The sequence below is a fragment of the Cynocephalus volans genome, chromosome 10 (genome assembly GCF_027409185.1).
Source record: "Cynocephalus volans isolate mCynVol1 chromosome 10, mCynVol1.pri, whole genome shotgun sequence".
Taxonomy (NCBI): Eukaryota; Metazoa; Chordata; class Mammalia; order Dermoptera; family Cynocephalidae; genus Cynocephalus; species Cynocephalus volans.
In genome coordinates, this window is record NC_084469.1 from 26,898,268 (window position 1) to 26,920,615 (window position 22,348).

The 22,348-nt window shown below is 35.3% G+C and overlaps 1 protein-coding gene and 1 pseudogene across 5 annotated transcripts in view; both read right to left on the minus strand.

Moving 5' to 3' along the window:
* The window catches only part of SSH2 (slingshot protein phosphatase 2), a 265,214-nt gene that overhangs the window by 92,650 nt on the left and 150,216 nt on the right, over positions 1-22,348 (minus strand). The gene's annotated exons all lie outside the window — the stretch shown is intronic.
* Positions 3,818-22,248, minus strand: LOC134389505 (small ribosomal subunit protein uS10-like; annotated as a pseudogene).

Below are 22,348 nucleotides of genomic sequence, written 5' to 3' on the forward strand. Positions count from 1 at the left end.
CAAAACCAGCTGGGTTTGGCTGGGGAGAGTCCTCCAGCAGTTCTCCAGCTGACAGCTTCCTGGATCCAGCATCCAGTAAAGGAAGAACCAAATGGGGACAAAGCTAACTTATGTATTTAAAAAAAAAAAAGAAAAAAAAAAAAAGCTTGTGGAACATGGATTTTATAATAAAGATTGTGTTGAAGCAAGTCAGAGACATGGTAGTGGTGTAGGTAATGGCATATTTCCTAAGTGGCCCCTGACTCAGAAGAAAAAGTATGAGGAAAATATCTTGAAAAATAGAGTTGCCTTAAAGAAAAAGCTAAGAAAACCCCAATAACAACCAGATGTTTCTGGAACCTCTCCAATTACCAGGGAAAAAAATTAAATACATTTAAAGAACGCAGCAAACATACTTCTTAAACACAAGTGTAACAAATTTAATCTGTTTATCTGCATTCAAAGGAAATTGCATATTGCAATTATTAACATTTCCACTGAAGGAAAGATAAGCAGATGTTAGAAGTTTGCTTAAAGTTTTTCTACTGTCACTGAAGAGGCTTATGGAATCTGCTGTACATTTTTTCAGGTCAACAGTTAATGCTAAAAAGGCAACCTTTTGAAAGTTTTTCTTTCATTTTCATAATATATTTTAACATTTCTACAGTAACATATTTAAACAATCATTGGCAAACAGAAAAAAACTAAATATACAGTTTATGTACTATACCTGTTTTATTTCCCAATATTTATTTCTAAACTCAAAGCACAAATAGTTCAGTATTTTTAAAAGGGGAAATTTTGAAAAACCCCATTTTCTGTTTCCTCTGCATTAAAACCATACTGAATGAAAAATGCCTATATTTAAATATTCTCATTTGGCCCTGAAAAGCTGAAATAATCCCCTTTGCAGGAAAAAATTCTAAGATAAGCAGGTTTCTTTTTCATAGGGTGTTTAATTTCTAAGAGAGATAAACTGGTCTGAGTTTTCTCAAGGCTTTACATGCAAAACCAAGAAATTTTTGCTAGAGCAAATAGACACTGAATTAAGGTTTAAAAAATATTGTGACATAGCAAGAAGGCAAAATGGCACATAAAATGTAATTGCTCATACTTCTTTTTTTTTTGTCTTTTTTGTGACCTGCACTCAGCCAGTGAGTGCACCGGCCATTCCCATATAGGATCCGAACCCACAGCGGGAGCGTCGCCACGCTCCCGAGTGCGCCACGGGCTCGGCCCTGATTGCTCATAATTCTAAAAATTCGTAACTACACATGGTAGGCTGCAGAAATTTGTCTTAATAGTAAAGAATGAATTAATGGGTTGGAGAATTCTTGACCCTCAGTGCAGAACACAGTTAAACAGAACATTCATTCCACTAAATGTCTAAACTTAAGACCGTGGTCCTCATTCCCAAACCTCCCAACAAGGTCTTTATAATTAATTCAGTAGGTATGTGAATTAAATGCAATTAGAAATTTTCCTACTTTCTCCCACAATTTTTTCTTCAAAGTAACAATAACTTAAAAATTTTTTTTGCCTCCCTGGGTATAGTTTAAAGCATCAGAAATATTATTTACTTCAGTACTGCTTCTCTTTATTACTTACCACATAAGTTGTGACTTTTTGCTGAGGAGTACAGATTCAGGCTTTACTGTAATAGTCCAAGTTTCCTTTAAGCAAATACCATTCCTGGAATATCTACTCCAAGATTATTATGAGGGAGAGAGTATTCAAAAGGCGCATAATCCTTCTCTCTCTCTTTTTTTTAAAATTATTTTTTAAATACTTCTCCATAGAGAGAAAACATCAGCTCAAATTCTTTCAGTGTGGGGAAATCACAAGTGTGGGGAAAACATTTTAAACTAATGGTTTAAAAATAAATAAAAGAATCTCACCAGTAAATTCAAACAGCTTACAAAGAGTTTATTTGATTTTTAAATCGAATGCCTAAAATAGTCTATTGCAGGTTCTCAATTCGGGGCAAGGGGATTGGGAGGAGATCATTAGATTGCTTTGAAAATTTGATGAAAGCTATGGCCTTTTCCTCCAGAAAAATGAATATACTAATCATATACAGACCCATTTTTGCTATTATTTCAGTGTATTCATGAATTTCCTAGTCTAAAACTCTGGACTAAAGGAATCTGGTAATTGCCCTAAAGAAACTATGGGCAGCTGGGAATTAACAGCCTCCCCTCTATTACCCCTTCTTTTTAGCAGATAACAGCTCAGCTTTAACAAGAGGCAAACACTGAATGATTTATACTTGGACTTAATTTTGAAACCAGAGGAAACACACATGAATAGATAAGGTTTGGGAGTTTCTAGGGGCTGTCTATTAATACTTTGGATTCTCTCATTTTAAAGCACACAACAGGCAAATCCTATGAAGACTCTTGACCTGTCCCATCATGTTACCTCCTTCTCTCCTCATTTCTGAATATCCCTCTACAATAAACATTTTTATATTACAAAGATTCCCAAGCATTAATTGAAAGTTCACTCACCGAAGCCCTATAGTACTAGACATAACAGGATTTCAATACAATAAAAAAAATTTGGGTAAGATTTTGAAATTCATTAAAATTAAATCTGACCAGCAAATGAGGTTTTTACATTTCCTAAACCTGCTGGATACTCCAGAAATGTTAACAGCTTCCCACAGCATGCCATTTGATTACAGTACTTATTTTCTGGGAGTGTGAGAACTCTAAGACCATCAATACATTGAACACTGCTTTATGTGGTAAATGATTCAGCATGAAAGGAAATGACTAGACTTAGAGCTTTATTGATCTTATGATTTTATGATCTATGTTACATGGGAAAAAGATTAAATATGTAAGGTATATCAGTTACTATAAAGGTTAATGTTTATAACAGTTAACAGTCTTCGTCTATTGCCATTATGTCCATAAATGAAGTGACCTCATTCTTTAGATTATTTGTTATACCTAAAAATTGATTTATACATTTATACCAAATGTCTTCACTTCAGTTTGTGGCTCAAATAACAGTTTACCAGTTTCCTGACCATTTTCTGTAAAATAGCACCTTAGCTTTTAGCTTACTTTCCAACTTTTTATCCTGCTTTAGTTTTCTTTAGAGCTATCAGCTGATTATTTATTTATAATAATTTATTTACACTGCAGACTGTAAGTTCTGATAGCTGAGACTTGGTCTTTTTTGTTCACTGATGCATTCTCAGTGCCTAGAAAATTGTAGGTGATTATTAAGTGTATGAAGGGCCGGCCTGTGGCTCACTTGGGAGAGTGTGGTGATGACAACACCAAGTCAAGGGTTAAGATCCCCCTCACCGGTCATCTTAAAAAAAAAAAAGTGAACGAATAGGTATTTATTAAATAGTTATAAAATTCATTAGAGGCAAATAAAGCATAGTACAAAAACATGGGATATAATATTAGAAGACCTGGATTTCAGTCATTGCACTTTTACTTATCAAATATTAAAAATTAAATAACCTTGAACAAGTCATTTAATCTCTTTGAACCTCAATATTGTTCCTTTATTTTATTTTTTTTAAAAGATGACTGGTATGAGGATCTTAACCCTTGACTTGGTGTTGTCAGCACCGCGCTCTCCAAGTGAGCTAACCGGCCATCTCAATATAGGGATCTGAACCCGTGGCCTTGGTGTTATCAGCACCACACTCACCCAAGTGAGCCATGGGCCAGCCCTAATACTGTTCCTTTAAAATGATGCTGCAAGTACTACCACACAGGGTTATTTCAAGTTTTAGGAAATAACAGAAGTGGGAACTTGTTGCAAATATTCTTTTTTAACAATGAATAATCAATTTATTAAAATAGTTGACTTAAGAATCTACGGTGGCGACTTCAACCTCAACTCCTGGCTCAATACTGATGTAAGTAATCTGTTTAACAATCTCAGAAGGGCTGTGCAGGTCAATGAGTTACTTGTGGATTCTCATCTGGAAATGATCCCATGTCTTAGAATCTTCACCAGAAGGTGTTTTTTTTTTTTTTTTTTTTGTAGTGATTCTCAAAGTCTTAGAAGGTATCCTAAATGGTCCTTTCATTTTGAGGTTCTTTTCCTTTGCACCTCTGATTGAGTCAGCACACACCTTCTCCAAGGATTTTAAGCTGCTGCTGATTAGGGTAATTAGAATTTGACGAATCACCACCTCTGGTTCCACGGTGTTTTTCCAGTATCTTTAAAAGCCTTGGTTGCAGCACAACTTCCTGAATGGCTTGTCCCTCGGTGAGAGTGAACAGAAGTAAGTCAGGAGCAGAAGCAGGCAAACTAAAGCTCTACAACACTTGCAACCACGTATTCCTCAAAAAGTACAAATATTAATTAGTATTATTACTATATCCCAGCAGTTATTCTTGGAAAAGTGGGAAAAATTTTGTAAAACAGATCAATCTTGAGAAAGGAAAATATTCTGCCATCTTATACTTGGTCTTCCAGAACTGTAAAGGCATAGTGGAGTAGTGAGAAAAGGCATGGGCTTGAACTTCACTTACCAGCTGGCTGACCTTGAGAAAGTCTCTTAACCTCTCTGAGGCTTAATTTTCTAATCTATAAAATGAGAGGAAAAAATACTAACTGCCTCAAAAGCATAACTTTGAATTAAATATTGTATCAACTGTGAAAGAACTTTAAAAACTATAACGGGGTATATGTATTTTTAGTTAAATCAATTAATAACCTTTCCTTGGTTAGAGCATGGTACTTGATAACACCAAGGTCCAGGGTTCAATCCCTGTACCAGCCAGCTGCCAAAAAATAATAATAACAAGATATTATTAGACAATAAAAACAATAATAATAACCTTTCCTAAAAACCAAACCCTAATCTTGATTATTCCACCAGCCAAAGAAAGAAAATATTATTCCAGAAGTTCTCACATGGACCGAGGGAAGAAGAATATATTCTCTCAATTCTTGTCGCAGTTTCTCCAAATTTGGGAGAAGATAGAATAGAATAGGAAAATTTTTATAGGAAGGTAAAGAATACAAAGAGAAAACAGATGTTCAGAAAGAAGTACGTGAATAAGTAGCAGAGCTCCAATCAATTCTAGGTCTATTTAATTTCACATCCCAAAGTCAAAGCCAGTTTCATGGGCTTGTGATCTGTATAGTCACACAGGGTCTGGTTGCTTGGAAGGGACCTGCACTTGGTTTAATACTCTGATGTTGCTGTCTTGAAATTCTAAATGATTTTGGAAAAAGGGGCTGCATATCGTACTGGACTCCGCAAATTATGTAGCTGTCCTTCTCACAATCTTTTCACTAGACTAGAAGACAAGGACAATTGCTTATGGTCTAAATGACTTTATACAAGGACCAGCTCTCAAAGGACAGTCACTAAAAAGGAGACTTTTAATCAGGCTGAGGACCACATATTTGTAGTATGTGAATTCTGAAGTTAGCAAAATACTTAGTAAAAACCAATTTAATTAAAGTGTTAGCCTTAATAAGAAATGTAAATGCCCATACCAGCCAATCACCAAAAAGCAAACAAACAAACAAAACAAAAAAAAATGCAAATGCTATTTGCTTCTTTTATTTATTTTTTGCACTATCACATCCTAATAAAAGGTCAAAAGGTGATGTTAGTAAATGAAATACATGAACCTAATCTAATTGGATTCCATCCTGAAAACAAACAAAAGACCCTAGTGGTTATGGTTTACCTTTGGTTTTTGATTTGATACCTGCTATCTCACAGTAAGCAAAGCAACATTCCCACAGAAACCATCTCCGAAGTGAATCTCCAATATAATCTGATTCAATTAAATCACACACTTAAAGAAGTTTTGTTTCTTTTCTGTTCCTGATTACTACAGAAACAGCTAGTGGTTTTTCTTTGACTGGAGCTGAAAGGCTGAAGAGGATCAACTGAACATTTCCCAGGCTGCAAAATTCAGTTTTTGATGCCTGCAGGCAAAAAACTGGCTTTTCCCATTAAGGGCAGATTGACCCTACACTATCCATTTTGACCTTTGGACTCCTTATTAGTCATCTTTGGTCTCTGACAGCAGCTAGACAGGCCAACCACAGAAGTACGCTCTCCAGTGAACAAAAGTTTGCTGTGTAAAAGAGATGAGCTGTGGGCAGAGATACAATCTGAAGAGAAGGTGCTGAATTCATTCTCTGTTCCAGCAGCATGTCCAGGATTGCTGCCACTACAAAAAGTGAAACTTTACCCAAAAGCATTTTCCCTGCCCGTGATTTAAACGCACATCTTCAGTAAGGAAGTAGCCTGGTTTCAGAGAGAGGCAGACAACCAACAGTATTGAAGCTAGCATACAACTGTGACCTATACTCCTTTCTCTTTCCTGTCTTGCTTTTTTTTTTTCCTGTAAATTTACCACAGGCCTCTATGGATACTGTTTAGATCTGCTGGTGACATTCAAAGTAGGAGTCTTTAAGAAAAACATACAATTTTCTCCTTTCTCTTATATTCAATACTAATATAGCCTAAAAGATGGAAACTTTTGGTTCCAGAATTTAAATAGCTTGTTCCCTAAGAAGTTAATCTCCTCAACTTTTGAACTATGCCCACTGCTTCCTATAAATAGGGTCAGGAAATACTAACTTCATAAGTATAGTTACAAGCATTAACAAATTAATGTATTTGATCATTTTTAAAATTTCAGTATCATTAGTAAGATAGTACTATGGGAAATCCCAATGATGTTTAACACTTCCTAAACAGAGCACAATGAAATGTTGCTCAAAGTTTGAATTAGTTTGCTGCAGAACCTTAAGCAAGTCTGTTTGCTTACATTTTGGCTCTGAAATTCTGTAAGTCTAAAACAGTGATGATTTTAGAATAAAATGAAAATATAGGGACCATACCTAAATTCATACACTACATATGAGGGTACTTCAAAAAGTTCATTGAAAAATAGAATTAAAAGCTAATAAAAATCTTTCCATGAACCTTATTTTTGTTTTTTGAAATTTAAGAGTTTTATTCTTTAAAAATTTTTTTAAAAAAATTTTAAATTGTACATATTTATGGGGTACAGTTTGTTGTTTCAATACATGCACATATTTTATAATGATCTAATCAGAATAGTTAGCATATCTATCACCTAAACATTTATCATTTCTTTGTGGTTATAACATTCAAGATCCTCTTTTTTTTTTTAAAGATCCTCTTTTCTTGCTATCTTAACACATATCATACAATATTATTAGCTACTGTCACCCTAGAGCAGCAGAATTTATTCTTCCTATCTAACTATAACTTTGAATCAGACTACCAACCTTCCTCTCCTGCCCTTCCCTGCCTCTGGTAACCACTATTCTATTCCTTATTTCTCTCTTTTTTTCTCTTTAATTTCTTAATTGACCAATGATAAATATTTATGGAGTACAATATGATATTTGGCTATATTCATACTGTGTGTAATGATCATATCAGGGTGCTTAGCATATCCATCACCTGAAACATTTGTCATTTGTGGTAGAACATTCAATATCATCTCTACTAGCTATTAAAAGATACACGGTAATTTGTTAACTTTAATCTCCCTATATTACTATGGAACACTAGATCGCATTCTTCCTATCTCTCTACTATTTTGTATCCACTGACCACCCTTTTCCCTTCTTCTCCCCCTCCCCCACCAACGTCTAGTAACTACTATTCAACTCTCTACTTCCATGAGATCAACATTTTTAGCTTCCTCACGTGAATGAGAACATGTGGTATTTCTCTCTGTCTGGCATATTTCACTTAACATAATTTTCTCCAAGCTCATCCATGTTGCTGCAAATGGCAGAATTTCAGTCTTTTTTATGGCTGAGTAGTATTCCATTGTGTATATATACCATATTTTCTTTATTCAATCATCTGCTGAAGGACATTTAGGTTGGTTCCAACTCTTGGCTACTGTGAATAAAGCCATGATAAACATGTGAGTGCAGGTATACCTTTGACATGTTGATTTCCATTCCCTTGGATATACACCCAGTAGTAGGATTGCTGAATTGTATGGCAGTTTTACCTGTAGTTGTTTGAGAAATTTTCCACTGTTTTCCATAATGGCTGTATTAATTTACATTCCCACCAATGTATTATAAGAGCTCCCCTTTCTCTGCGTCCTCATCAGCATTTATTTTCTGTCTTTTTGATAACAGCCATTCTAACTGGGGTGAGATGATATCTCACTGTGGTTTTGATTTGCATTTCTCTGATGATTAGTGATGTTGAGCATTTTTTCATATGCCTGTTGGCCATTTGTATGTTTTCTTTTGAAAATGTCTATTCAGTTTCTTTGCCTATTTTTTTTTCTTACTAGTGAATTGTTTGAGTTCTTTGTATATTTTGGATATTAATCCCTTGTTGGATGCATAGTTTGCAAATATTTTTTCCCATTCAGCATGTTGTCTTTTCACTCTGTTGATTGTTTCCTTTGCTGTGCAGAAACTTTTTAGTTGGATATAATTCCATTTGTTGATTTTTGCTTTTGTTCCCTGTGCTTCTGAAGTATTACTCATAAAATCTTTGCCCAGACGTATGTCCTGAAGTGTTTCCCCTATGTTTTCTTCTTTAAGTTTTATTGTTTCAGCTCTTACATTTAAGTCTTTAATCATTTTGAGTTGATTTTGGTAGGTGGTGAGAGACAGGGGTCTAGTTTCATTCCTCTGCATATGGATCTCCAATTTTCCCAGCACCATTTACTGAAGAGACTATTCATTTCCCAATGCGCGTTCTTGGCTCCTTTGTCAAAAATCAGTTGGCTCTAGGTGCATGAATTTACTTCTGAATTCTCTATTCTGTTCCATTGTTCTATGTGTCTGTTTTCGGGCTACTACAATGCTATTCATGAACTTTCTGAAGTACCCTCATATATGCTCAAAAATATCTTGGAATAATTAGTTTCTTCATTTTAACCTTTAGTGTACTATTATTTCATCTTTCTATTAGTTCTATTCAAATAGCTTACAAATTTTCCATCAGTGCTTAGGTATGAAATAGGGTCTTCATAGCAAAGACAAGTGAGAATCAACTTTTGTGGGTCTCTGAGTAGCTCAGATGAATTGAAAGATAAAATTGTATTTACCTTGATTTTACTTTTTATCATTTCAAGAGCATCATAAAAATGAATTACTAAAATTGCTTGTGGAAGTGTTGACTGGTACTACTGGTGAGAGAACTAGCAATCTCTATCAAAAGCTCTAAAAATATGTACATCTTTTGGCCAACCAATACCAGAATTGAGTTTTAGGGTACTTCTTTTAGGGATGTATGCAAAGATTTCTGCTCAAGGATATTCATGATCAGTGAGGCTTTGTTTATAACTGCAAAAAAACTGGACACAATCAAAAAGTCCAACTACAGAGCAGAATCTGAATCAGTTCTATGGAAAACAAACAACTGGTAAAAAGGATATGAAAGAAATGCATTTGAGGACAATGGCAGAACGTCACCAATATGCTAAAGTGAAAAAAATGAGGTTTCAAAGCAGTAGATACATGACAATCCCACTTTAAAAAGTATATACAACACAGAAAAAGCCTAGACAGGGTCAACAGTAAACATCTTTGGAAGGTAAAAGTAAGAGCAATGCTTTTTGGGGGAGGAGAAATACCTCAATGTTTTCTGTTTTTTCTATAATAAACATGCATTATCTGCAAGTATTAAAAAAATAACCAGTACTTTTTGCTTTGTTGATAAGAATACTTCATTATTAAAAAAAATCACTCACCCGGTACAAGTTCTTTTTAAGCTGAATGGGTGGTACAAAATGAAGATATTATCAAGTTTACTATGTACAAGGGTAGACAGCTTTTTAAAAGTCAAGAGGATTTTCCATTTGGAAACTAACCCCCAAACTGATTTGTAAGATTGCCATAAAGAAGAGCATAGACATTCAATATTTTTTTGTTGATTTTGATTTTAATTGAGGAAGAGACCAGATGTTATTTTTTTAAAAAAAGCATAACAAACTTTCTCATTATTGCACTATCATTTTCTGATAAACAGGGCATAGGGCCCTGCTGAGAATTTCTCCAAGAATCTAAAACAGCAACAAAAAACAAGGAGAGAAAATTCCAGTAGTGTGGGCATAGGGGACTACCATGATAACTGAGAGTAACTACAGGAGAGCCACAGGAGTGAATAAACCCCAATACACTAATAGCCAGGATTAAAGTGGATTTTCAACAGATGTATTCAAGTACTTCCAAGGAGGTAAGGAATAAAAAAGTATGATTAAAACAACAATGGCATTTAATCTTTAAATTAGAGATAATCAGCCAGTCTACATTCTTCAGATTTTCTTTAATTTTGAAAAAAAAAAAAAAAATTACACTGGGTTTAAATTCATTTGGTTAGAATCATTAAATAGAAATAAACGAAGTTTCTCTTATCTAGACTGTTTGCCATTTCTCTCAGTGTAGGAGAATTATTAAGGCACAATTGCTAGATATTCAGTTCGTGCAGAGACTTCTTTGACTCAGTATCATTAAACTATCACTTGGTCTTAGTGTTACATGACATTTATACAGTTCTTGATCTTTATTAATTGATGAATAATCACAGGCTACTTGTGTAAAAGATCCCCACGACAACTAGGATGGTTTTCATGGGTACTTGATTTAGAAACTAAGGAACATTGCCTATGTAGAATTCTAAATAAGTTGAGCCATTAATTGGTAACTAGGCCATTAAACTGGTAACCAGCCAATAAGAGCAAGAAAAAAGAGCAATCAGCACACCGTCTGTGCCACAGGAACAACATGATGCCTACCACAAGATGCTGATGTAATAATACCTAGAGCTGAGCACCTGGAGGAAGCAGAGAAAGAGGTTTCAAACGTGCTTTTTTTTTTTTGTTTTAAACCCATAAAGCCACTAGCAGGTAGTTTAATGATTTCTGTTCACATGCTGCTTGTGGGGATTTCACATTGTGCTCCCAGTCACAGGTACTATTCAATAACAGCCTTGAGAAATTGGTAGCTTTCCTAAATAAGTTATGTAAAGTCTGCCCATATAATATGCTCAAAATATGCTCACAGCTATTTTCTAAACAACAATATCAGTCTATACAAAAGCCTTTCTGGATATTCCTTACCACAAATGATTAATAGCAGTAACCACTTGAAACTACCTATTTGTAATATGGCCATAACACCTGCCACATAGTCTTCCTTTTTTCTTACCACCCAAGTATCCTTTACCACTATTTAAGCAAATTCAGACACTTAAGAGGGCCAGAAATAAATGTCAGAGTTTCAGTTCAAATCCTACTTCCATACAGCCTTTCCTAATGAGCTCATTTACAATAACTTTTGGTTCTCTGAATCCCTTAAAGCACCAACTGCACCACTCACCTGGCACTTAGAGAGAGTGCTAAACTGTGCTCTTAGTTTTCCCTTTATTGATATGTCTTATCTCCTCAACAGACTGAGCATGCTGACTGCAGGAACCATGTCTTGTATTTTTTTCTAATCTCCCACCTCTTATATAGAATAGATGCAATTATGATAATGATGCAAATGACCAAACTTTTACCATCAGCTTAAGGTGCCACTCTGTATTCTAATTCTTTCTCCTATAATTTGGCTCATGTCAAAAGGATAAAAAGAGCAAAAATATTAGCTACCACTTACTGAGTACAGTACTTCACAAATATTACAGTTAATCCTCAGAGGTATTATAAGCTTCATTTTACTGATGAGAAAACTAAGGCTTCGGGTGAGCATATTTTATTCAAGATCGCACAGCTAATAAATGGTGTAACTGACTGGAACTCAGGTCTGTTTCATTCCAAACACTACACTATTACTACTAGGCACAAGGAATAAATGTCATGTAGTTATTCTGAATATATGACCCAAGAGAAATTCTAAGAATTTTTACAGAGAATGTTTAAGGAATGGGATACTTTAAGAATTAAATGTGAGATTTTATTGGAGGAGGGATGAGCATCTCAAAGAGGTGTGGTTGACACAGTGATATATATCAAATCTAGTCAAAGGGACCACAAAGAGGTTGTTTCACTTACTGTTTGAATCTATTTATTCCACTCATCTTCTAGGAAGAGAAATTTACATTGAGAATTCACATCCCCCCACAGATACCTCAATTCCTTCAAACTAAAGCTCCTTACAAAAATAAAGACGATATAGTGGAAGTTAAAAATTTTGATGTTCATGAGAGCTGGATACATTAACATTGGGAGAAACATAATAATTTAAAAGGACATGGGACATTGAAGGGTCTTGAAGAAATGGTACCACTCATTCAATTTAGCTCTCATGGAGATCAACTGGCTTTTATTACACAAAATTCAGAGAATAGCAGACACAGATGTATAGACAAGATGCTCAGCTCATAAGACTGACTAGCCTTTTACTGGGATGATGAAGATTGCTTAAAGTGTTGCTTTAGTTGCTAATAGATAAAGCCATCTGTGGCATAAACTTTTACACAGTCACCACAGAAGAAAACCAACATAAAGTGTACAATTAGAACTCTCAGGGTTTGAAATATTCTGTTATGGATCATGATTATCCACATGAATCTTGATCTATAAATATTAAGTACAATGATAAAAGTAATAAACATGAAATTTTTACTGTTCTTATGCATTCTTATTTGATCTCCACAGTCTCCTGAAATGAGGCAGATATTATCCCCAGACAAACATAAGCAACAATTTGAGCCATTTAGATCACTACCATAAAAAATCCCAATTCTACTTCTATGCCTTGAAACCTAAACTGCTACAGCTGCTAAAAAAAAAAAAAAAAAAAAAAAAAGCCTAGAATTGGTTAACAATGAGGTTTCTCTTTACCTGAGAGATATTCAGCCCTCTGGATTTTATTGCTTTACCAGACATAACTAATGCCAAATCCCTCAGGTTACTAAAAGAAGGGTCACATGCCTCTAAAAACAGATTAATGTAAAAAATGAAAGTTGCTAAATTCACATAACATGCAAAACAGGAAGTGAAATTTGCCCTTTGTTGTATGATACTAGCAATCATTTGGCTACATCCTTTCCAAATAACAGGAACATCTAAAAAGGTCTTGATGTTCTTAGCCATTTCTTCAAGTTAAACCTACTTATGTTAGTGACAGCAACATCCTGCATCACCCAACAATGCAAAGCTTACTCTAACCCTTTCTGAAAGTAGCTATATGGTATGATAGCATCAACATCACTGTTTTTTAGCCCCAAGGCTAACCATATGGTAATTTGGAGGACTCAACATTTACTGGAAAGACCCAAGAAGAGATGTTAGCAAGATGAACTGTAGGAGTTTGAACCCCTTTATCACTCCATAGTCCAACAGCTCTTGGAAACAGAGATGGACAACATCTTTAATTATTTCTCTTTGGGCAATGGTTTCCTCAGTGTGAGTCTAGAGAAACTGCCCAATTTCAGAAATGAATAACAGGTGAGCACATAAGCGGATTAGCAGTAACTTAGCAAAAAAAACCAACTCACTCTAGATTTATCACAAAGAAATCTTGATATGAGCACATCACTACCTCACCATTCCTGCTGATCTTCATTGTGCAGATTTACTCTTCATTAACTTGGTTAAGCATGATTTCAAGAGGGCCAAAGTTGAGAGTCGTCCCCCCCCCCGCCACCATGGTTCCAGGTCAATTACTGTTCTACTGACTTCAAACAAGCACAAGAGTAGATAAAACTACACAAAGTTATCATCAATAATGAGAGTATAAAGGCACATTCATGTTTTGAGAGTGGATCATTAACCTTTTCTTCATATTTGAAAGGCCACAGTGCCCAGAAGATTTTCCAGATGTAAAGTAGTTTTGATCACTTGTTTAAATACATTCCATTTTTAAGGCTATATTCTCTATTCAAGGATCAGAAATAACAATAAAAAGTATTAATTTAGAATCATAAGAGACATCTCATGCCTCTTTTAAGTATTGATATTAGTCCCTTAGCCACCAAAGAGAGAAAAAAATCCCTTAAATCATAAACACATGCCTGGTTTCAATCACTGAATTATAACTTATTCTAATTATGTTTGCCTATTTCTGTAGAAGATCTAGATTTTAAAAGCACCATGAATGATAATTACACTTATTCAATGAGAACAAGGAAATTAAAAAATTTGAATGGCAAAAACATTTCATAAAATTATAACACTTGGAATACAGCTTCTTGGTTCCATGCTTTAACATTCAGGTAATCCTGCTAAAGAACTGTTACAGAGCACAGAAAAAATGGAAGCTACCTAAATCACTCTACAAATCAGATAAAAGCTGGACAAAGCACCAAAGATTCAAAAAATATTTGAGTGTATCAGTGCAAAATCTTATATATTAGTAAACCAAATTCAGCAATATGTTAAATGAATAATGCAAACAGAAATGTAGCTAAATTATGCAAGGATGATTCAACTTTAGCAACTCAATATGTCACAGCATTACCAGTAAAGGGGGAAAATATTATCACTCCAATAGATGTCAAAGAAACATTCAATAAAATTCAATAAATATATCTGATTAAAATGTTTTGCAAATTAGCAATAGTAAGAAATGCCTTTGGGGCTAGCCAGTTAGCTCACTTGGGAGCACATGGTGCTGATAACAGCAAGGTCAAGGGTTCAGATCCCCTTACCAGCTAGCTGCCAAAAAAAAAAAAAAAAAGAGAGAGAAAAAGCCCTCAATTTGATAAATGGTCTATGCCAGGACTTTATAGCACATGGTATACTTATTTGCAAAACATAAGAAGCATTTATTTTACAATGGAAAACAAGAAAAGCTCACTAGCATTGCACTATTTGACATTACACTAGAGGCCTTAGCCAAAGCAATGAAAGCTATGAATACTCAAAGAGACAAACTCACTTACAGATGATATAATCATCCACTCAGAAAAAATCAAGAAAATCAACTAAAAAATCTATTATATATTAGAACCAAGTAAGAATTCAGCAAGGTGGTCTGACATAAAAGTAAATATAGAAAGCAACAGTTTTACTACAAACCTGCAGTGACTAATTAGAAAACATCTTAAGAAAGTGAAGCACATTCACGAGAGCAACAAAAACTTTATAAAACACCTATGAATATACATAATAAGAAATGTGTAACCATCATATGAGGAAAGCTGTAAAATTTAAATGAAGGACATTTAAAAAGCAGTGAATATAAACAGATACGTACAACACATTCCTCATTGGAAAGGCTCATTTTGTAAAGCTGGAAATTCTCTCCAAAGTTAATTCAGTAAAATTTCAATCAAAAAAATCTCACTATGACTTTTAAAAGTGGAAAGCTGATTCTAAGACTTATCTGGAAAATAAAATAAACAAGAATAGCTAAGACGTTAAAAAAATTAATAACAACGAGGTAGGCCTTGATATACAAGATATCAAAATATCCACTTAATCTGTAATAAGTAAAAACAGTGTGGTACTGGTATATGAGCAGAAAAACATATTAACACAATTTAAGAGTACAAAAGAGGACCCCAAGTATCTGTAAGAATTTAATATATAATATATGCAACAATTCAAATCAGTGAGGTAAGAATGGATTAAATAAATGGTATTGTAATAATTGATTACCCATTTGGAAAAAAAGGTTAAGTTGAATTCCTACCTCACACTAGAAATAAAAACAAATTTCAGATGTTTTAAAGAGTTAAATATTCAAAAATGTAAACATTAGAAAAATATAAAATAACATTTTTATAATCCTGGGGGTGAGTAGGAAGGGTTTTTTGGTTAAAGAAAGATACAAAACCCTGAAATCATAAGACAAAATACAGATTTGACTACACAAAAATTAAAAACTTTTATATGAGATGCAAAGTTAGAAGGCAAACAATAGGCTGGGAGAAAGTATTTTTGCTACATATTCAAAACATACAGAGAACATTAAAAAGAAAAAAACGATTACCAACAGAAAAATGGTCAGAAGTACAGACATGCAAATCACAGAAGAAAAATGAAAAAGACCAATAAAAATATAGAAAGATGCTAAACCTTTATAGTACGTAGAACTGTAAATAGGGAAGTATTTAAGAGCAGAGGCCTCTGAAATCAGACTACCTGTTGTTTGCATCCCGTCTGTATAATCTCAGACAAGTTACTTACCCTCTTTGTGCCTCTTATCTGTAATTGAGGATAATACCTAACTCATAAGGTTAAGAAAAGAGAATGAGATATGCATAGTGCCCAAAATATTGTCTGAGAGTAAGAAATCAGTAAAAAGTTAACTTCTATTTAATTTTGTTATTAATAGTACTAGGATTGGTGAAGATATGGGGAAAGATACACTCATGTATAGCTGGTAAGAGAAAATTGGCAAAGCCTTTTTAGAAAGTAATTTGGCAGTATGTATCAAATTTTTAACACACATACCATTAAACCCAGAAATTCCACTGCTATAAACTTATCTAAAGAAATGTTCATGCACGTATACAAAGACATACGTTTTTTAGGACTCTGCAGCACTGTAAGAGCTCTGGATTTGGAGGCAGAATATGCTAGTTCTAGTTTCAGTTCTACAGATAACAAGCCATGTAGCTCTGTGCAAATCACTTCATCATTTTGATTTCTCTGGGTTCATTACTTTATAAAATGTGGCTGATGATTTGCCTGACCTGCCTCTGAGGAATACTATAAGGTAGTAGACCCCAAAGTGTGGTCCCTAGACCAGTATCATGCAGAAAATTGTTAGAAATGCAAACTCTCCAGCTACAGAATCAGAAATGCTGGAGGTTGTGGGCAGCAATGTATGTTTTAACGAGCCTTTCCAAGTGATTCTGATATAAGCTCAAGTTTGGAGATGAGCGTATGTGAAACCATTTGGACAACTACAAAGTGGAACTGAAAAAACGTTAGTACTATTTTACTAATACAAAAAAAGAACAAAACTGATTCTACCTTTTGATTTCATGAAATGTTACATTTTGTATAATCATCTCAATGTTTCCTCCATTGTTGGGGATGAGCTTTAGAAAGCACTGATGTGGAGCTAGTAAGTCAAACTAATATATGAAACCAAGTAAATAAATAGAAATATTGTAGGTCAAGGTAACCACATTAACAAATTAAGCAATGACTTCAGCACCTAAATCCCAAGACTTTTTTTTTTTTTGACCGGTAAGAGGATTGCAACTTTCGGCATGGTGTTGTCTACACCACGCTCAGCCAGTGAATGCACCAGCCATCCCTATATATGATATGAACCCGCGGCCTTGGCGCTCCCAGCACGCCACACTCTCCCGAAGGAGCCATAGGGCCGGCCCTAAATCTGAAGACTTTTGATTAGAGGTTTTCATAATGGGTACATTTTTGCCAGCATTTTATTTATTTATTTATTTATTATTATTTTTTTTTGAGGTCCCTCCTTTCTCCAGTAGAAAAGAGGATAAATGGATTTATTTTTATTTATTTATTTTTTTAAATTTTATTTTCTCGATATACATTGTGGCTGATTATTGCTCCCCATCACCAAAACCTCCCTCCCCCCTCCCCCCCAACAATGTCCTTTCTGTTTGCTTGTTGTATCAACTTCAAGTAATTGTGGTTGTTATATCTTCTCCCCCCCCCCCCCCCCCGGTTTTTGTGTGTGTGTGTGAATTTATATATTAATTTTTAGCTCCCACCAATAAGTGAGAACATGTGGTATTTCTCTTTCTGTGCCTGACTTGTTTCACTTAATTCTCTCAAGGTCCATCCATGTTGTTGCAAATGGCAGTATTTCATTCGTTTTTATAGTTGAGTAGTATTCCATTGTGTAGATGTACCACATTTTCCGTATCCACTCATCTGGTGATGGACATTTGGGCTGGTTCCAACTCTTGGCTGTTGTAAAGAGTGCTGCGATGAACATTGAGGAACAGGTATACCTTCGACTTGATGATTTCCATTCCTCTGGGTATATTCCCAACAGTGGGATAGCTGGGTCGTATGGTAGATCTATCTGCAGTTGTTTGAGGAACCTCCATACCATTTTCCATAGAGGCTGCACCATTTTGCAGTCCCACCAAAAATGTATGAGAGTTCCTTTTTCTCCGCAACCTCGCCAGCATTTATCGTTCAGAGTCTTTTGGATTTTAGCCATCCTAACTGGAGTTAGGTGGTATCTCAGTGTGGTTTTGATTTGCATTTCCCGGATGCTGAGTGATGTCGAACATTTTTTCATATGTCTGTTGGCCATTTGTATATCTTCCTTAGAGAAATGCCTGCTTAGCTCTTCTGCCCATTTTTTAATTGGGTTGCTTGTTTTCTTCTTGTAAAGTTGTTTGAGTTCCTTGTATATTCTGGATATTAATCCTTTGTCAGATGTATATTTTGCAAATATTTTCTCCCACTCTGTTGGTTGTCTTTTAACTCTGTTAATTGTTTCTTTTGCTGTGCAGAAGCTTTTTAGTTTGATATAATCCCATTTGTTTATTTTTCCTTTGGTTGCCCGTGCTTTTGGGGTCGTGTTCATGAAGTCTGTGTCCAGTCCTATTTCCTGAAGTGTTTCTCCTATGTTTTCTTTAAGAAGTTTTATTGTTTCAGGGTGTATATTTAAATCCTTAATCCATTTTGAGTTGATTTTAGTATACGGTGAGAGGTATGGATCTAGTTTCATTCTCCTGCATATGGATATCCAGTTCTCTCAGCACCATTTGCTGAAGAGGCAGTCCCTTCCCCAGTGAATAGGCTTGGTGCCTTTGTCAAAGATCAGATGGCAGTAAGTGTGTGGGTTGATTTCTGGATTCTCTATTCTATTCCATTGGTCAGTGTGTCTGTTTTTATGCCAGTACCATACTGTTTTGGTTATTATAGCTTTGTAGTATAGCTTAAAGTCAGGTAGTGTTATGCCTCCCGCTTTATTTCTTTTGCTCAGCATTGCTTTGGCTATGCGTGGTCTTTTATTGTTCCATATAAATGACTGGATAGTTTTTTCCATTTCTGAGAAAAATGTCTTTGGAATTTTGATGGGGATTGCATTGAATTTGTATATCACTTTGGGTAGTATGGACATTTTCACTATGTTGATTCTTCCAATCCAAGAGCATGGAATATCTTTCCATCTTCTTGTATCCTCTCTAATTTCTCGCAGCAGTGGTTTGTAGTTCTCATTATAGAGATTTTTCACCTCCTTGGTTAACTCAATTCCTAAGTATTTTATTTTTTTGGTGACTATTGTAAATGGGCAGGCTTTCTTGATTTCTCGTTCTGCATGTTCACTATTGGAGAAAAGAAACGCTACTGATTTTTGTGTGTTGATTTTGTATCCTGCTACTGTGCTGAAATCATTTATCAATTCCAGCAGTTTTTCCAGCATTTTATTTAATAACTCTTGATCCTTCCCTCAACTTTTTAGGACACAAAAATGGCCTTTTATTTCTTGATAAGCCATTTGTTTGGAATTAACAATAATACTAATGCCTTGGCCCCTTGCTTAGCGACCACTTCCCAAGGATTGAATAATGCCTCTAAAAATAACATAGGCTTCCATATTTTTCAGAAATTTAGATTTTTGTTTTATTAAAAAGCATGTACAGACCCTTAAAGGGTATGGAACTTTTCATGATCATTTTGGTCAGTCTAATCCAGGACTCTTAAAGTTTGATCAGATGATTCTCTGGGTTGCTCATATATATTTTTTCTAGAATTAACACTTATAATATGATAGTTATTCTTTGTTTCTGGAATAAATTTGATCACTTCTTAATGTTCTTCATTGATGGGTCAAAAATATTGATGGGTATCAAAATACTTGATGAGTATAGTATACAGTGGAAAGTGGAGACCTTAATCTGATAAGGATGACATAATTACCAATAAAATACAGTAATATCCCAGCTATTCTAAAATTTCACCTATGTATAACAGTTGAAAGTCAAGAAATCAGAAAGAGCCTGTGAAAGAACCAATAGTCCAAAGGCCATACTCTAAAGGTTATGAACTTTCCCCCATAAGAGAGTACCTAAGATCTCACTCTGGCCTATTTATTCTTACACTTAATTTATGATGATTTGTTACTTGGCTTGCAAATCTGAGACAGCAAATGAGAAGGAAAAAAAGCTTTTATGAGTGGGTTCTCAGCAATGATAAGAGAACCACTGGGCTAAGAGTACTCATGTGTCAACATACTCCCTCCCTCAAACACACACAATTTTTTTTGAGTGAGTCTTCACTTAGGACCCTAAATCTGAATCTTTTAGTTGCTCCCACTAGTCACTGCTAATTACATATATGGTATGACAGGGAGATGCTCACACCAGTTTAGATTTATAGTAACAGGTCTTAGAAATAACACTTCCCTTTAGGAAAGAGTTTCTTAACCTTTCTTGAGATCACAGATTACTTTGACAACCTGATTTAAAAATATATATTTATCTACCCAACATTTTCATATAATCTCAGGGAGTTCACTGACTTCTAATCCTATGGGGTAGAAACCACTGTATCCCCGTTTTACAGTGGAAGAAACTGAAATCAAATAATTTACCCAAAGACACTACTTAGTAGGAAAAGAAATCTGGATTTGTTTGATTATACTAAGAAGTATGCTTCAAAATTCCTTTCCCCCCCAAAAGCTTAAAAGCTTTTTAAATTTTTTCCTTTTTATTGTGGTTAAATATACATAACATAAAATTTACCATTTTGACCATTTTTAAATGTACAGTTTTATGGCATTAAGTATTTCCACATTGTTATGCAATCACCACTACTATTTATCCCCCAAACTTTTTCATCTTCCCCAAATGAAACTTTGTACTCATTAAACACATATTTCCCCTGCCCTCCCCTGCAAACACCATTCTACTTTGTCTCTCTGAATTTGACTACTGCAGGTACTTCATATAAATGGAATCACACAGTATTTGTCTTTCTGTAACTGGCTTAATTTGCTTAGAATAATGTCTTCAAGGTTCATCCATGTTGTAGCATGTGTCAGAATTTCCTTCCTTTGTAAAGCTGAATAATATTCCATTACATGTTTATACCACATTTTGTTTATCCATTCATCCATCCATGGATATCCGGGTTACTGCCTTTTTTCTTTTTAAAGTACTGTTAACACTATTATTTTGAGATTGGTTATCCAGTTTTGGATTATTCACTCCTTCCTTTTTCTTTCACTACACCACCCCTACCCCCTCCTTTTAAAGGGAAAATACAAGTAAGGCAGTTTATTTAATTGTGTAGAGTTCACAGAACAGGGCAGTAAACCCCCTGTTTGTGTATTTTGCTATTTCTCCACCACGAATCAACACACAAGAAAAAAAGCTGAGACTCTTATAACTTTAATTTAAGATGATAGGAGCCTTAATTAAATTAAGGCTTAATTAACCCTTAATTAAAATAATAAATTAGGTTTAAGATGACCTATAAATCACTTTACATGCTATTTTTTGGACCTTTAATAAGGGATAATGGAAAGCTTATGTTGCTGAACATAAAAAAGATGCTCTTCAGAGTTGACCTGGGAGGGAGACAGTAGCTAGGAGTGTAGGAAAACCTCAGCAAGTGACTCCTCTGAAGCCACTCCGGAGTGAGTACAAATACACTAACGCAAACCAAACTGCTGCTATCTAAAGTAACCTTAAACCACTCCATTGGTTTAAGTATGCAACTTGAATATGTGGAATTCATCTACTTTGAGCTTTATAACTGTGAGGTGAGATTAACCACGAGCTTCATTTCAACACACAGTTCTCAGAAATAGCTAAACCACAATGGAAGGAAATGATAACCCTAGAGATTTAAAAAACAGTGATAATTCAAAAACAGTGACGATTTAAAGATGCGCTTGAATCTTGCACTTTAGCGAAGAGAGGTGTTCATGGAGGCTTGGGTTGAGTACGTACTAGTACAGAGGGAGAAAAAAGAAAAACAGCGAAACTACCGAATCTAGTTTTCCGAAATAACTCCAGACTACAAACAGCGGGAGCGAAGAACGAACTGCCTTTGTGTAAATGGCTTGCGACAGAAATGTATGGTCACGCGTAAACTTATGTAAAACAAATAACAAAACCCACCACCCCTGGAGGGTGATCATCAGCAGGACCCACAGGAGTCCCTCGGCCAGCTGTTCTACCTCTATTGACCACCCTTCAGTCCCGTCTCCCGAGTGCCATACGTCCTGGTTGTCACTCGATCATCACAGACAGCCAGACAACTTCTCCGGGACGACCCCACTTTCAGATTCCCTCAAAGTTTACCAGAAATTCTCCTAAAGGATTCTTCTGTCCACCCTTACCCCTCCACTCCGGAACACCTTCTGCATCCACGAATCACCTCCACACCTCCAGCCCATCGTCCATCCTCACGGATGCCCCGAGACCTCCAAGCACTCAGGCTGCGCTTTCACACTCGCCTGCTTGTCTGCTCCCCAGGATACTGGGGGAAACGGCTGC